The 6575-nt window shown below is 34.2% G+C and overlaps 1 non-coding gene across 1 annotated transcript; it reads right to left on the bottom strand.

Annotated features, from left to right (window-relative positions):
* Positions 1–4864: 4864 nt before the first annotated feature.
* On the bottom strand, positions 4865–4968 carry LOC121231179 (small nucleolar RNA R71). Its single transcript, XR_005929246.1, has one exon. It is a non-coding gene; the product is annotated as a small nucleolar RNA R71 (small nucleolar RNA).
* Between the last annotated feature and the right edge of the window lie 1607 nt (positions 4969–6575).

Raw genomic sequence — 6575 nt, 5'->3', positions numbered from 1 at the left:
AACTATGGGGTGAGCTAACTAGCTCAGCGTGGGTCAAATTAATGAGAACATTCAATCATACATGCTAATATCATTCACCACTATTACATTTGCAACAGATACATACCATAAGTAAAATCATTCAAAAATGTCATGGACATATCATAATGGAAAATGAATTCTTACCTCAACCATCTGCTACAGACCACGAGTTCCCTAGAACTCATTTACTAAAACTCCAAACATTGCGAGCAAAGCTTGATATAGTTGAACCACCATATAATTTAATGTAGACATGCTGCCATTTAACATAAAATGCAATATAATTTCTATTCTCCTTATTACTCTCGGTGCAGTGCACTAACAAGATATATACAGACTTAATATGCCACCATTACACCATGGTACTCCTCCGTCAACAAGAATTTCCTAACCCATGCACATGCGATGTGTCATATAAATTTCAATCAAATGCATGTTTCATGCAGTTTCATTTAGTAGCATAATTTACATGCCCTCATTATAATGTTCACTTATCAAGCGTTCAATTTCACCATCAACATGGTGAAATTCTATCATACCATCATTCATTATCACTTTTGGAAATTTTCCAATGCATGTATAACAAATTTTCATTAAGTAATTTTCAAGACATTTCACCCAACAAAGATTCCATGCATTCAATATTTATTTCCAAGTTAATACATGCTATACATACAACCAATCATACATTACATTAACAAACCATTCATATGAGTACCAATCAATCAACCATGCAGTCAATCATGCAACTTTGCAAACATGACATTTGGTTAGAGCTCGTAACGTACTTGATTCGGCCACTTTAAAATAATCTATTTAGCCATTTAGTTAAGCCTGAATAACAAGCTTAATCAACTTTTATAACACTCAAAATATTATTGAAACATTCAAGTTAACAAGTTAGGATGCACATCGTATTTTCGTACTATTGCGGCACTACTTACGAAGCACATAATTTCTCCTTAAAACCTTAAATCGGATCTAAATTAAAATAAATAGGAATTAATTGTGTTAGGAAACCACCAAAACCAAACTTAGAACATACCCATAAGAATTTAATTGAATTGACATTTCCATAAATAGTCTGGATCCAAAGCGACTAAGTTACTTACACTGATTTGACGCGAAACGTACTACGAGTGTCTAAAGGCTTCATTATTCATTTAGGGCATTTAAGTCGGCACCTAACATAATTAAATAATGAAAAATCACTAGCTATTAAATCATTATTAATTAAAAATTTCGTCTCAATTAAGGAGAAACTACGCTTTAACCCACAGCCAATCGCATTTACGCTTCCCAAATTGTCAGATCTAAGATGTTGAACGATCAAGATCGAATTCCATAATTCATGTATGATTAAAGGCTAATTAGAAAGGGGTTTACGAGATGAAAAGTTTTTTGGAAAACGATAATAAAATTTACAAAATCAATAGCCCTTTTTTGGTGCTTCTAGGAGTGGCGTACCACCACCTATGGTGGCAAATCAGGCTGATTTGAGAGCCTAATAAAATCACTTTTAAAGGCTCAAAAATTACCCATACAATCATTAAAACTCACCCCAATTCCAGATCTAGAAAATTGGGTATTTTCTTGAAAGATTCGTCAAGGAAACGAAAGAAAAAAAGACACTTACACTTACTAGAAGGAAGGGACGACAATGGAGTTCCTTTGGCAGCAATGGAGATTGTTTTTGGGTGTTAAATTTTGCAAGTTGAAGGATAGAAAATATTGAAAAATGGAAGAAAGAAGAAGAAGGAAATGTGTGAGAACCCATTGCAAAAGAAAGAAAAAGGGAAATGAAGAGAAACGTTGAAGGGAAAAGAGGTGAGAGAGGGGGGGAGGTGGCTAGGGTGAAAAAAATAATGATTAAAAGGTGAAAAAAAATAAAATTGATTTTATACCTAGGTTTACTAGGTAGGGGTGGCACAAAAATAGGGAGAAGGAAAAATTGTAGCTATTTTGTAAGGGAAGGGATTCAAACTTAAGACATTGATCTAATTACCTTGTTTCCTTATTTCCTTTTAACCACTGGGCTATTTATTCATTTTTGAAATAATTTTACAAAACTCTTGAGCTAAAATTTTCAAATGAACAATTAACAATTCAAATTATTTATCTACAATGATCCACATACTTTAGTAATCCTATAATACACTTTATATATTTTCATTTAAGGTTATTGCCTCTACTTTATTATAAAAATTAACTAATTGAACTAATTAGTTTACAATTAAGAACATCAAGTTATCTAGTATCATTCAAAATTTATTTGATAGTTACAACAAATGACTTATTGCCTAATTATAGTCCAAGCAACATGCAAACACAAAAAAGAAAGAAAAGAAATGAAAAACATTTTTTGGATTTTTTTTCAAAATAGCGTAAAATGAAAATAAACACACAAAACAACATAAAAAAACAAGATAAAACAAAACACATAAAACTATGTACATCCCCCACACTTATACTACACATTATCCTCAATGTGTGCTCGAAAGAAGGATAAGATCTTACCGGGCTTCCCTAGAATGAGCGTTAGACAAGCTCGGGTGTCCACCTCTTCATCAAAGCTCACGATTGTAGTGTAGACTTTCAGGGTAATTAGCTGTTGATCTGTCATAATTTGGTGTAGTAGATTAAACTAATTTTCGCACTTTAGTAGCTTGAACATAAGCATTTTAGTTATGTTTTAATTATATTTTAGCAAGTTTAGTCAAGTGTAATAAAATGTGTTATTTTAGTCTTTATTAACCTAAGAAGCCGAATAAGGCCAAAGGGTGAGCTAATACACTTTGCATGTGTGCAGGAGTCCATTAGAAGGTGTATTAACTCAATACTGGTTGTGAGGTTGCAACATGAAACATTAGATGTTGCAACATAGGGATCAAAACTGAAGAAGCCTAAGACTGCATTCAATGTTGTGACACATCCTGAAAATGTCGTGACATACTCTTGAAAACACTCTAGAGCTGAGCAATTATCTTTGATACTGTGACACAAGACTTGATGTGTCATGACATTTCCTCTGTATAGGAAATTTATACGAGCCAGGGGCATTTTGGTCCTCACAATCGAACTTTAAGTACAGGAATGTCAGTTGACCTAGAGTTAAGGATGACGACCATTCTTATTCTATAAATAGGCTTAGCTAACACATGTTATGGACACCTCTTTATATTGTATAATTTTCTCTTTAGTTTTAGTCTTTAGTTTTTCCTTTCTTTTAGGTTTAGACTTTATTTCCATTCTTGTTGTTTTACTTTTGAGAAGAAACCAGATTCTGAAACTATTCTCAAACTCTATAAGGATTCTGTATTTTAATTTAATACAATCAGACTTCTTCTAAACTCTATTCTTGAAATCATTCTTTATGTTCATTCCTTTATTCAAGTTCATATTGTTTAATAGATCCATGAGGAATTAATCCTCTATAGGGGATTAGTGAGTGGAGATATGAGTAATTAACTATTTTGTAGGGATTTCTTAACGGATCAATTATTTAAGAAAGGAATAACCTAAACCCTAGGCCTGACAACTCTAGGAAGTCATCAAAGTGGAAATTAACCCAAAATTGGTATGGCCTATCTGTGAACACCTTAACCCTGAACAGGTCTAGACTGTGAGATCGGAAGATAATTAGTTCTTGACAACTCAGTATTTCAAGGGATGCATCGGAAAATTCTACTAGGGTATTGATTGGTTGATTGAACAAGAGAACCCGAGATGATAGTTGATTAAGATTAATGAAGCAAGCTAATCACTTATGCTCAGATTTGATATATATTTCCTTATTTGATTTCTTGTTTTTTATTCAGTTAATCTTCTTTTATGTTCATGCTAATTCTTAGTATTGTTTATCAAAAAATTTCTTCATTTAATTCTTCATACTATAAACTGACTAGAGTCTTAATTAGACATATTTATGTTTAAGTTAGAATGAATTTAGTGCTCACTTCCTTTGGGTAAGATCCTCAGAGTACTCACCTACTTTGTTGTAACTATAATACAACTTGACCTGTATACTTGCAGATACCATTTTTCCATATCTTTTGTGCAGGATTTCTATTCTAGACATTGGTACATCCAGAGGCGGTCAAGTTGCTGGCGCCGTTGCCGGGGAGGCAATGTCACTTTATTAATTTTAATTTTCACATATTAATAGAATAATTAGGAAATTTTTAGTTTATAGTTATGAATTTAATTTTCTTGTTTATACTAATCTTATCTTTTTGGGTTTAGTGTATGACTCGTAGTAGGGGAGTACCCATAGAGTCAGTCATAGATCTAGAGAGAATAATCTGGAGAAATTATCGACAACAACAACAATAGCAACAAAAGATGCAAGATCGACCTCCTACTGTAGGTAATGTACCACGTGAAAATTCACTGTTTGAGGAAGCTAACAATAACATTCTAGAAGATCCACCACCACCACCGTAACTACTCTCAAATATAAATATGGTGCATAACAGTAAGACTCTAAGAGAGTAAGCAGTACCAAATTTGGATATGGTTCAAGGGAACATATCGAGGCCATCTATCATAGCCAATAATTTTGAGATAAAGCCCACGAAAATCCAGATGACCCAGAATAATTTGCAGTTCCGTGAAATAATGACAGAGGATTTGAGTCAGCATTTAAAATGATTCCTCCAATATTGTGCTACTTTCAAATACAATAAGGTCACTAATGATGCTATTCGTCTTCAGTTGTTCCCCTTTTCATTAATTGATAACACCTTTTCTTGGCTAGATTCGTAAGTCCCATGATCAATCACGATATGGGATGAACTTAAAGGGAAATTCCTACAAAATTTCTTCCCTATTAGCAAGACGGTCCAGATAAGAAAGGAATTTCGATGTTCAAACAGTTACAAGGGGAAAGATTTCATGAAGCTTGGGAGTTTTTTAAAATGTTGATCTAGAAATGCCCACACATGAATTGTCTAAGTGGTTACGTCTACAAATTTTCTACAATGGGTTGAATGTGCTTTCGAGGTTAGGATTAGATGGAGCAGCATGAGGAACCTTAATGAACAGAACGTACGAGGATGCATACGAATTAAGAGAAAGTATGGCTACGAATTCTTTCCAGTGGCCAACTGAATGATATACATATGGCCAAAGAACATCTATGGTGAAAGCTGTCCAAGTGTAGGATGATAAATATCAACAACTGATGGAAAAAATCAATTGAATAGAGGCTAAGAAGAGTGCATCGTCTATTTATGGAGGAGACAAACCACTCTTCCATTATATTAATAATCCTACCGATGACGTGAGCTACATCGAAAATAGGGGTAAACATCCTTATTGAATAGATACAATCATTGAAGGATCACCCGAGCTTGAGATGGGGAGGAAACCAAGGAGGAGGTAATAGTTCTAAGCTAATTAGAAACACTAGCTATTAACCTTCTTATTTACAAAAACCTCAGGAAAGGGCCAACCCAAATGACCATACTGCATATGGTCAACGTTTGGATAGAATCGAGGGGGAGATGCAGTCAATGAGAACGAATGTGAAACAGGTGCAGTCTGAATGCACCAATTCAATGAGAACATTGACTAAACTAGAAGATCAGATGAGCCAATTGATGAGCATGATGGGGGATATAAAAAGGCAAATTAGAACAGGTATTCTTAGTAATACCGATAATAATCCTTGCAAAGAAGGGAAAGAGCACGTGAATTAATAGCGCTTTGATAGGGTAAAGTACTAAGTAGCCCAAAAAACCCAACTCAAGAGGTAAAGATGGAGAATATTGATGATCTTCAAGAAAACCTCTAAAAGCTAATAATAAACCTGGCTTGGAGGAAGAGGTTGTATTGGCAGTTGAGCTAGAGATAAAGACACCTAAAGATTCTGTCGTTACAAAAATACCATTCCCTTCAAGACTAGAAGAATAGCAAAAGCGAGATGAAGATGAGTTTGTAAGTTTTCTAAACTTGTTCAAAACTTTAAATGTTAACTTGCCTTAACTGAATTAATTGAAAAAGTTCCTAAGTATGTTAAGTTTTTAAAGGAAATTTTGTCTAGGTGTAGGAAGATTAAGGTAGGTGAACAAGTTAATATAAATGCATCCTATAGGGCTATTATCTCAAGATAAGTTCCCCAAAAATTGAAAGACCCTGGAAGTTTTACTATTCCTATAGAGATAGGGAGCATTCATTTTAATAGATCTCTGTATGACCTAGGCGCTAGTATTAATTTAATGCCTCTATCCATCTTTGAAGAACTCCGGTTAGGGGACCTAAAAAATACACAGATAACACTACATTTGGCCGAAAAATCCTCAGTGCATCTGAAAGGAGTATTGGAAGATGTGTTAGTCAAGGTGCACAGCTTTATCATCCCAGGAGACTTTGACGTTCTAGATATTCAAGAATATTGAGACATATCGACCTTGTTAAAAAGACCTTTGTCAGCCACCTCAAGGTCCATTATTGATTTAGAAAAAAAATCAATTAACTATGAAAATCATTAGCGAGACTACAAATTTGAAGTGCAGTCACCAACTGGGCAAGGATGGTAGGAAGAAGTTGGGTGA

Source organism: Gossypium hirsutum, chromosome A06 (assembly GCF_007990345.1).
Source record: "Gossypium hirsutum isolate 1008001.06 chromosome A06, Gossypium_hirsutum_v2.1, whole genome shotgun sequence".
In the NCBI taxonomy this organism is placed as follows: Eukaryota; Viridiplantae; Streptophyta; class Magnoliopsida; order Malvales; family Malvaceae; genus Gossypium; species Gossypium hirsutum.
This window is presented reverse-complemented; position numbering and strand designations above follow the sequence as displayed.